The following is a 10,000-nucleotide window of genomic DNA, read 5'->3' as shown; positions in this document are numbered from 1 at the left end:
GCGGCGCCGCTTGCGCTTCTGCGTCGGCGGCGCGGCAGGCGGCCGCTTCGATGGTTGGCGCGGCCGCTGTGTCCTGGTGATCGATCTCTCCCCTCTGGACCCGACCGACGCAAGGGCATCCGGGAGCATGCCCAGGATGACATCGGGCGGCGTGCCCCGCCCCAGACCGATGACACGATCCAGGGCAGAGAAACGCTGGGCGGAAGCGGGTAGCCCCGCCAGATGCTCCCAGATGGCGGCGTCAGTCGGCCCCTCCGGCGGCGGCCCGGTGGTGTCGGCCGCGAAGTCCTCGGCTGCGTCGACGGGCGGCGCAGCGGCCTCGCCCGCGTCAGGCAGCGGGCTCGCCGCTCCCCGGCGGGACGCCGGCTCTTCCCCCCGACCGATCTCAAGCGCCTCCATGAATTGGCGGACAAGCTGCTTGTGGGCAGCTTGCCGCCGTCGGCACTTGATTGCCTCAAGCGTTCGGTCGGGGAACATCCTGATGAGCTCTTGATTTACAAAGAAGAACCGGGCGTCCCTCTCGAGGAACAGTTCGGCCTCTGCCCTGGCGAGCGACAGGACTTCTTCCTCCGTCCACCTCGCGCGATGCCTCTCCGTGACGATCTCCGCGTTGGCGGCCGCAAGATGTTGGCGGCGGCGATGGACCCCGAGACCGTTCTTGGTTGTAAAGCTGCGGTGGCACTCACTACAGGTATACATAGCTGCAAAAGTTACAAGATTTTCGGCACGGCCGGTTGGCCGGCTAGGTGCTGGGGGAGTTGGGGTGGCACCTTCAGCGGAAGGGCCACCACTTATTCTCTGCTTACTGCCCCCAACTAAAAAAAAGGGATAGTGCGAGGGGGGGCTGGTAACCCCCCCAAGCCCCTGGTGCGGTCTTCCACTCTGCGAAATCAGCGGGCCCACGAGAAGGGGAGAAGACCGCAGGAGAGGAGAGGCTAAGAGGGCTAGGCCCATGTATTGCGCATCACTCTCCCTGTAGCTATAACCCAAGGAAGGCACCTCGCAGCAGCAGCACGACTACATCAAGACCGCACTTCGAAAAGCCAAGTCCGGATGCAGCCACACCGCCGCCACTTGGCCATAGTTACTCCCGCCGTTTACCCGCGCTTGCTTGAATTTCTTCACGTTGACATTCAGAGCACTGGGCAGAAATCACATTGCGTCAACACCCGCTAGGGCCATCGCAATGCTTTGTTTTAATTAGACAGTCGGATTCCCCCAGTCCGTGCCAGTTCTGAGTTGATCGTTGAATGGCGGCCGAAGAGAATCCGCGCACCCGCGCGCCCCCGGAGGAGCACGCTAAGGCGGACGCGGCCTCGCAGCAAGGAAGATCCGTGGGAGGCCAAGGCACGGGACCGAGCTCGGATCCTGCACGCAGGTTGAAGCACCGGGGCGCGAACGCCGCGCAGGCGCGCGCATCCTGCACCGCCGGCCAGCACGAGGCCAACCAACGGCGAGAGCAGACCACGCCCGCGCTAAACGCCCGCACTTACCGGCACCCCTACGGCACTCACCTCGCCCAGGCCCGGCACGTTAGCGCTGACCCACTTCCCGACCAAGCCCGACACGCCCCGATCCTCAGAGCCAATCCTTATCCCGAAGTTACGGGTCCAATTTGCCGACTTCCCTTACCTACATTATTCTATCGACTAGAGGCTCTTCACCTTGGAGACCTGCTGCGGATATGGGTACGAACCGGCGCGACACCTCCACGTGGCCCTCTCCCGGATTTTCAAGGTCCGAGGGGAAGATCGGGACACCGCCGCAACTGCGGTGCTCTTCGCGTTCCAAACCCTATCTCCCTGCTAGAGGATTCCAGGGAACTCGAACGCTCATGCAGAAAAGAAAACTCTTCCCCGATCTCCCGACGGCGTCTCCGGGTCCTTTTGGGTTACCCCGACGAGCATCTCTAAAAGAGGGGCCCGACTTGTATCGGTTCCGCTGCCGGGTTCCGGAATAGGAACCGGATTCCCTTTCGCCCAACGGGGGCCAGCACAAAGTGCATCATGCTATGACGGCCCCCATCAACATCGGATTTCTCCTAGGGCTTAGGATCGACTGACTCGTGTGCAACGGCTGTTCACACGAAACCCTTCTCCGCGTCAGCCCTCCAGGGCCTCGCTGGAGTATTTGCTACTACCACCAAGATCTGCACCGACGGCGGCTCCAGGCAGGCTCACGCCCAGACCCTTCTGCGCCCACCGCCGCGACCCTCCTACTCGTCAGGGCTTCGCGGCCGGCCGCAAGGACCGGCCATGACTGCCAGACTGACGGCCGAGTATAGGCACGACGCTTCAGCGCCATCCATTTTCAGGGCTAGTTGCTTCGGCAGGTGAGTTGTTACACACTCCTTAGCGGATTCCGACTTCCATGGCCACCGTCCTGCTGTCTTAAGCAACCAACGCCTTTCATGGTTTCCCATGAGCGTCGATTCGGGCGCCTTAACTCGGCGTTTGGTTCATCCCACAGCGCCAGTTCTGCTTACCAAAAGTGGCCCACTTGGCACTCCGATCCGAGTCGTTTGCTCGCGGCTTCAGCATATCAAGCAAGCCGGAGATCTCACCCATTTAAAGTTTGAGAATAGGTTGAGGTCGTTTCGGCCCCAAGGCCTCTAATCATTCGCTTTACCGGATGAGACTCGTACGAGCACCAGCTATCCTGAGGGAAACTTCGGAGGGAACCAGCTACTAGATGGTTCGATTAGTCTTTCGCCCCTATACCCAGCTCCGACGATCGATTTGCACGTCAGAATCGCTACGGACCTCCATCAGGGTTTCCCCTGACTTCGTCCTGGCCAGGCATAGTTCACCATCTTTCGGGTCCCAACGTGTACGCTCTAGGTGCGCCTCACCTCGCAATGAGGACGAGACGCCCCGGGAGTGCGGAGGCCGCCGCCCCGTGAAGGGCGGGGAAGCCCCATCCTCCCTCGGCCCGCGCAAGGCGAGACCTTCACTTTCATTACGCCTTTAGGTTTCGTACAGCCCAATGACTCGCGCACATGTTAGACTCCTTGGTCCGTGTTTCAAGACGGGTCGTGAAATTGTCCAAAGCTGAAGCGCCGCTGACGGGAGCGATTATTCCGCCCGAGAGCATCCCGAGCCAACAGCGGCGCGGGTCCGGGGCCGGGCCAGGTAGGTCCGTCATCCGGGAAGAACCGCGCGCGCTTGCCGGGAGCCCGAGCGCCCAAAGGGGCGAATCGACTCCTCCAGATATACCGCCGGGCAGCCAGCCAGGACACCGGGGCTCTGCCCAACAGACGCGAACCGAGGCCCGCGGAAGGACAGGCTGCGCACCCGGGCCGTAGGCCGGCACCCAGCGGGTCGCGACGTCCTACTAGGGGAGAAGTGCGGCCCACCGCACACCGGAACGGCCCCACCCCGCGGCGAGTGGAAAGGCAACCGGACACGACCCCGCCGCGGATTGCTCCGCGCGGGCGGCCGGCCCCATCTGCCGAGGGCGGAGGCCTGTGGCCGGATGGGCGTGAATCTCACCCGTTCGACCTTTCGGACTTCTCACGTTTACCCCAGAACGGTTTCACGTACTTTTGAACTCTCTCTTCAAAGTTCTTTTCAACTTTCCCTCACGGTACTTGTTCGCTATCGGTCTCGTGGTCATATTTAGTCTCAGATGGAGTTTACCACCCACTTGGAGCTGCACTCTCAAGCAACCCGACTCGAAGGAGAGGTCCCGCCGACGCTCGCACCGGCCGCTACGGGCCTGGCACCCTCTACGGGCCGTGGCCTCATTCAAGTTGGACTTGGGCTCGGCGCGAGGCGTCGGGGTAGTGGACCCTCCCAAACACCACATGCCACGACAGGCGGCAGCCTGCGGGGTTCGGTGCTGGACTCTTCCCTGTTCGCTCGCCGCTACTGGGGGAATCCTTGTTAGTTTCTTTTCCTCCGCTTAGTAATATGCTTAAATTCAGCGGGTAGTCTCGCCTGCTCTGAGGTCGTTGTACGAGGTGTCGCACGCCACACCGCCAGCCGGCTGTGCACGCTACCGAGTAAGTACCGGTATGCGAACCGCCAGGCGACGGGCGCGCATCGCACGTTTCAGGAGGCGCGGCCGGCCCCACAGGCGGCCGCGACGCTCCCAGGTCTGCGAAGCGGGGCAAACGCCGCGCGCTTCAGTATACGTAGCCGACCCTCAGCCAGACGTGGCCCGGGAACGGAATCCATGGACCGCAATGTGCGTTCGAAACGTCGATGTTCATGTGTCCTGCAGTTCACATGTCGACGCGCAATTTGCTGCGTTCTTCATCGACCCACGAGCCGAGTGATCCACCGTCCTGGGTGATCTTTTCTTAGTTTCCACTGTCTCTTTCAAGACAGTTGCATAGGCGGGACGTAGGCGTGTGGCGGCCCCTGTTCAAGCGTTCTGTGTCCAACGGCCTCACGGCCGATGGGCGTCGTACGGCTCCACACCGGAGCGGACAGGCAGTCGGGCGAAAGTCATTCAAAACCGGCGCCAGGCGCCAGGTGCCGCAGGCCAGCCGCTCCAGCGCTTCAGCGCTCGTACCACACAACATTGGCGTTAGTTTTGAGAAGCACGCGTGGTTCCGCACGCGGCGCACGGCTACTGCGAGCCGTACAGGTAGCGTGTTGCGCGACACGACACGCACATCGAACGACATGCAGTCTAGTCGGTAATGATCCTTCCGCAGGTTCACCTACGGAAACCTTGTTACGACTTTTACTTCCTCTAAATGATCAAGTTTGGTCATCTTTCCGGTAGCATCGGCAACGACAGAGTCAATGCCGCGTACCAGTCCGAAGACCTCACTAAATCATTCAATCGGTAGTAGCGACGGGCGGTGTGTACAAAGGGCAGGGACGTAATCAACGCGAGCTTATGACTCGCGCTTACTGGGAATTCCTCGTTCATGGGGAACAATTGCAAGCCCCAATCCCTAGCACGAAGGAGGTTCAGCGGGTTACCCCGACCTTTCGGCCTAGGAAGACACGCTGATTCCTTCAGTGTAGCGCGCGTGCGGCCCAGAACATCTAAGGGCATCACAGACCTGTTATTGCTCAATCTCGTGCGGCTAGAAGCCGCCTGTCCCTCTAAGAAGAAAAGTAATCGCTGACAGCACGAAGGATGTCACGCGACTAGTTAGCAGGCTAGAGTCTCGTTCGTTATCGGAATTAACCAGACAAATCGCTCCACCAACTAAGAACGGCCATGCACCACCACCCACCGAATCAAGAAAGAGCTATCAATCTGTCAATCCTTCCGGTGTCCGGGCCTGGTGAGGTTTCCCGTGTTGAGTCAAATTAAGCCGCAGGCTCCACTCCTGGTGGTGCCCTTCCGTCAATTCCTTTAAGTTTCAGCTTTGCAACCATACTTCCCCCGGAACCCAAAAGCTTTGGTTTCCCGGAGGCTGCCCGCCGAGTCATCGGAGGAACTGCGGCGGATCGCTGGCTGGCATCGTTTATGGTTAGAACTAGGGCGGTATCTGATCGCCTTCGAACCTCTAACTTTCGTTCTTGATTAATGAAAACATACTTGGCAAATGCTTTCGCTTCTGTTCGTCTTGCGACGATCCAAGAATTTCACCTCTAACGTCGCAATACGAATGCCCCCGCCTGTCCCTATTAATCATTACCTCGGGTTCCGAAAACCAACAAAATAGAACCGAGGTCCTATTCCATTATTCCATGCACACAGTATTCAGGCGGGCTTGCCTGCTTTAAGCACTCTAATTTGTTCAAAGTAAACGTGCCGGCCCACCGAGACACTCACTCAAGAGCACCCTGGTAGGATTGCAACGGGGTCCGCCTCGGGACGCACGAGCACGCACGAGGCGCGTCGCACGCCTTCGGCTCGCCCCACCGGCAGGACGTCCCACGATACATGCCAGTTAAACACCGACGGGCGGTGAACCAACAGCGTGGGACACAAATCCAACTACGAGCTTTTTAACCGCAACAACTTTAATATACGCTATTGGAGCTGGAATTACCGCGGCTGCTGGCACCAGACTTGCCCTCCAATAGATACTCGTTAAAGGATTTAAAGTGTACTCATTCCGATTACGGGGCCTCGGATGAGTCCCGTATCGTTATTTTTCGTCACTACCTCCCCGTGCCGGGAGTGGGTAATTTGCGCGCCTGCTGCCTTCCTTGGATGTGGTAGCCGTTTCTCAGGCTCCCTCTCCGGAATCGAACCCTGATTCCCCGTTACCCGTTACAACCATGGTAGGCGCAGAACCTACCATCGACAGTTGATAAGGCAGACATTTGAAAGATGCGTCGCCGGTACGAGGACCGTGCGATCAGCCCAAAGTTATTCAGAGTCACCAAGGCAAACGGACCGGACGAGCCGACCGATTGGTTTTGATCTAATAAAAGCGTCCCTTCCATCTCTGGTCGGGACTCTGTTTGCATGTATTAGCTCTAGAATTACCACAGTTATCCAAGTAACGTGGGTACGATCTAAGGAACCATAACTGATTTAATGAGCCATTCGCGGTTTCACCTTAATGCGGCTTGTACTGAGACATGCATGGCTTAATCTTTGAGACAAGCATATGACTACTGGCAGGATCAACCAGGGAGCTGCGTCAACTAGAGCTGAGCAGCCGGCCGCCCGGGAGTGTGTCCCGGGGGCCCGCGCGAACACGCAAGCGTCCGCTCAATTATTCTGCAAACAGGAGGAGGCTGAGCTCCCCTGCACAATACACCTCGAAACCCTCTCAGGTCCCGGCGGCGCGCAGCGCCGTCCTAAGTACTTGGTCGGGTTCGAGAGAGGCGCAATCGCCCGGAGTTTGGCGAGTAGACGCTTTAGGTGCGACCACCCGTGCTCCCAACTGAGCTTGCCGCTGCCGACAGAGGCCCGGGAGCGTGCTGTCGTGGCATTGCCGGCGGGAGACAACACGCGCCACCTACGGTGACCGGCAGCTCCAACGCCAGCGCCACAGAAGGACAAAAGCCCCACTTGGGTGCCGAAGCGAACTCTCCCAGCACAGCGCACGCGCCAACACGTCCGCACAGCTGCGATACAAACCACCTGCGAGAACCGCAGAGGCGACCGAGCAGCAGACGGCGTCGCGGCGCCGAGCGCCGGGCGGCGGCGCATCCTCAGCGCACACAGTCCTCAATCGGACCAGCACACTGCAGATGTCCACCGCGCTTCGCACCGGGCCCGCGAGGACCTACTTTGGCCGCACGGCGCCGCGTGCAGGGTGCGCCGGCGCGCAGCTGCGCCGCCTGCCGCCTCCGTCGGCCGGCGCGCCTGCCACTGGCCGCCCCCACCAGCCGGCTGTAGCGCGTGCGCCCACGCACCGCGCGGCCAGCACGCCGGGAGGCCCCCCCTCACCGGCCGGGGACGGTCCCACCCAGCCACCGCCGCGTATCGCTTCACACCCAGATGCCATTCACGTTCGTGGGCATGGTGGGTATCGCTGGAACAACCGGTTGGTAGCTCAACCGATCGTCGCCATCACTGATTCACCTCTAGCGAGAACAACCGCACCACAACGGTTTACCAGTTGTTCATTTGCATAACGTCACCAGCAAACGTAGGCGTCCATCGCCATTTGCAAATTCAACGATTGTTGCATGCCTGTGTCAGGTGTCACGACACACTATGTCTGCCCACATACACGCAACAACATGTGCACGCTTCGCGAACACGTGGAAGGTGGCCCCCGTACGTATGCGATGTCCATTGCGCGAACGACTGTCAACCGGCCTCTGTCGCATGTCGCAGATGTGGAACGCAGTGCACCATGCTATCACGGTGTGTGAGAAGAGACGACTACGTCTGACAACACGCGCCACTACATCAACAGACGGCTCATGCTGATCGCCATCCAGGGCATACCACACTGCAATCCAGCTCTTATAGGGAGACGACACGTAGCTGAGTGCACAACATTTGGACCGCATGGTTCGCCGTTGTTGGCGCAGTCGTTGTACGGTCACATGTACCACGATGTATCATTCAGTACATGAGGACCAATGTGCAGTACAGTGTGTGATTTGGACGTACAACATCAGCGGACAGTTGACACAGGCCGTACCACAGCGTAGGCTAAGTGCTTCGCACATGCGAATGCCAATGAACAACTGCAAATGCCAATGAACAACTGCAAAGGGCATTGAGCATGTACGTCCTGCTGCCATCCACATTACAGTGTATAGCTGCAAGGTGTTTAACATGAAGCGATACACTGGGGACCGGGCAGTGCGAGTAGCAAACTATATTGCGGGGGTTGCAGTTAGGCAACACTACACTAATTTAACGCGTCGTATGACAATTACAGAGCAGGTTAAGGCCCAACGTGTGTTGGGTTAAGGCCCAACGTGTGTTGGGTTAAGGCCCAACGTGTGTTGGGTTAAGGCCCAACGTGTGTTGGGTTAAGGCCCAACGTGTGTTGGGTTAAGGCCCAACGTGTGTTGGGTTAAGGCCCAACGTGTGTTGGGTTAAGGCCCAACGTGTGTTGGGTTAAGGCCCAACGTGTGTTGGGTTAAGGCCCAACGTGTGTTGGGTTAAGGCCCAACGTGTGTTGGGTTAAGGCCCAACGTGTGTTGGGTTAAGGCCCAACGTGTGTTGGGTTACGTTAAGGGGCAATGTGGGTTACGTTAAGGGGCAATGTGGGTTACGTTAAGGGGCAATGTGGGTTACGTTACGGCGCAATATAGGTTACGTTACGGCGCAATATAGGTTACGTTAAGGCGCAATATCGGTTACGTTAAGGCGCAATACAGGTTACGTTAAGGCGCAATACAGGTTACGTTAAGGCGCAATACAGGTTACGTTAAGGCGCAATACAGGTTACGTTAAGGCGCAATACAGGTTACGTTAAGGCGCAATACAGGTTACGTTAAGGCGCAATACAGGTTACGTTAAGGCGCAATACAGGTTACGTTAAGGCGCAATGCAGGTTACGTTAAGGCGCAATGCAGGTTACGTTAAGGCGCAATACAGGTTACGTTAAGGCGCAATACAGGTTACGTTAAGGCGCAATACAGGTTACGTTAAGGCGCAATACAGGTTACGTTAAGGCGCAATACAGGTTACGTTAAGGCGCAATACAGGTTACGTTAAGGCGCAATACAGGTTACGTTAAGGCGCAATACAGGTTACGTTAAGGCGCAATACAGGTTACGTTAAGGCGCAATACAGGTTACGTTAAGGCGCAATACAGGTTACGTTAAGGCGCAATACAGGTTACGTTAAGGCGCAATACAGGTTACGTTAAGGCGCAATACAGGTTACGTTAAGGCGCAATACAGGTTACGTTAAGGCGCAATACAGGTTACGTTAAGGCGCAATACAGGTTACGTTAAGGCGCAATACAGGTTACGTTAAGGCGCAATACAGGTTACGTTAAGGCGCAATACAGGTTACGTTAAGGCGCAATACAGGTTACGTTAAGGCGCAATACAGGTTAGGTTAAGGCGCAATACAGGTTAGGTTAAGGCGCAATACAGGTTAGGTTAAGGTACGACATAGGTTAGGTTAAGGTACGACATAGGTTAGGTTAAGGTACGACATAGGTTAGGTTAAGGTACGACATAGGTTAGGTTAAGGTACGACATAGGTTAGGTTAAGGTACGACATAGGTTAGGTTAAGGTACGACATAGGTTAGGTTAAGGTACGACATAGGTTAGGTTAAGGTACGACATAGGTTAGGTTAAGGTACGACATAGGTTAGGTTAAGGTACGACATAGGTTAGGTTAAGGTACGACATAGGTTAGGTTAAGGTACGACATAGGTTAGGTTAAGGTACGACATAGGTTAGGTTAAGGTACGACATAGGTTAGGTTAAGGTACGACATAGGTTAGGTTAAGGTACGACATAGGTTAGGTTAAGGTACGACATAGGTTAGGTTAAGGTACGACATAGGTTAGGTTAAGGTACGACATAGGTTAGGTTAAGGTACGACATAGGTTAGGTTAAGGTACGACATAGGTTAGGTTAAGGTACGACATAGGTTAGGTTAAGGTACGACATAGGTTAGGTTAAGGTACGACATAGGTTAGGTTAAGGT

At 57.0% G+C, this 10,000-nt stretch overlaps 2 non-coding genes and 1 pseudogene across 2 annotated transcripts; all 3 read right to left on the bottom strand.

The window, feature by feature from the left end:
• LOC124578976 overlaps positions 1 to 3,952 on the bottom strand; it is a 7,943-nt pseudogene extending 3,991 nt beyond the window's left edge.
• A 188-nt stretch (positions 3,953 to 4,140) lies between these two features.
• Positions 4,141 to 4,295, bottom strand: LOC124578937. The gene has a single exon (XR_006972713.1). It is a non-coding gene; the product is annotated as a 5.8S ribosomal RNA (ribosomal RNA).
• Positions 4,296 to 4,646: 351 nt separating this feature from the next.
• Positions 4,647 to 6,556, bottom strand: LOC124578949. The gene has a single exon (XR_006972724.1). It is a non-coding gene; the product is annotated as a small subunit ribosomal RNA (ribosomal RNA).
• Positions 6,557 to 10,000: the final 3,444 nt, after the last annotated feature.

The sequence above is a fragment of the Schistocerca americana genome, unplaced genomic scaffold, assembly GCF_021461395.2.
Source record: "Schistocerca americana isolate TAMUIC-IGC-003095 unplaced genomic scaffold, iqSchAmer2.1 HiC_scaffold_283, whole genome shotgun sequence".
Lineage (NCBI taxonomy): Eukaryota > Metazoa > Arthropoda > Insecta > Orthoptera > Acrididae > Schistocerca > Schistocerca americana.
The sequence above is the reverse complement of the archived record's forward strand: the minus strand, read 5'-3'. Positions and strand labels throughout refer to the sequence as shown.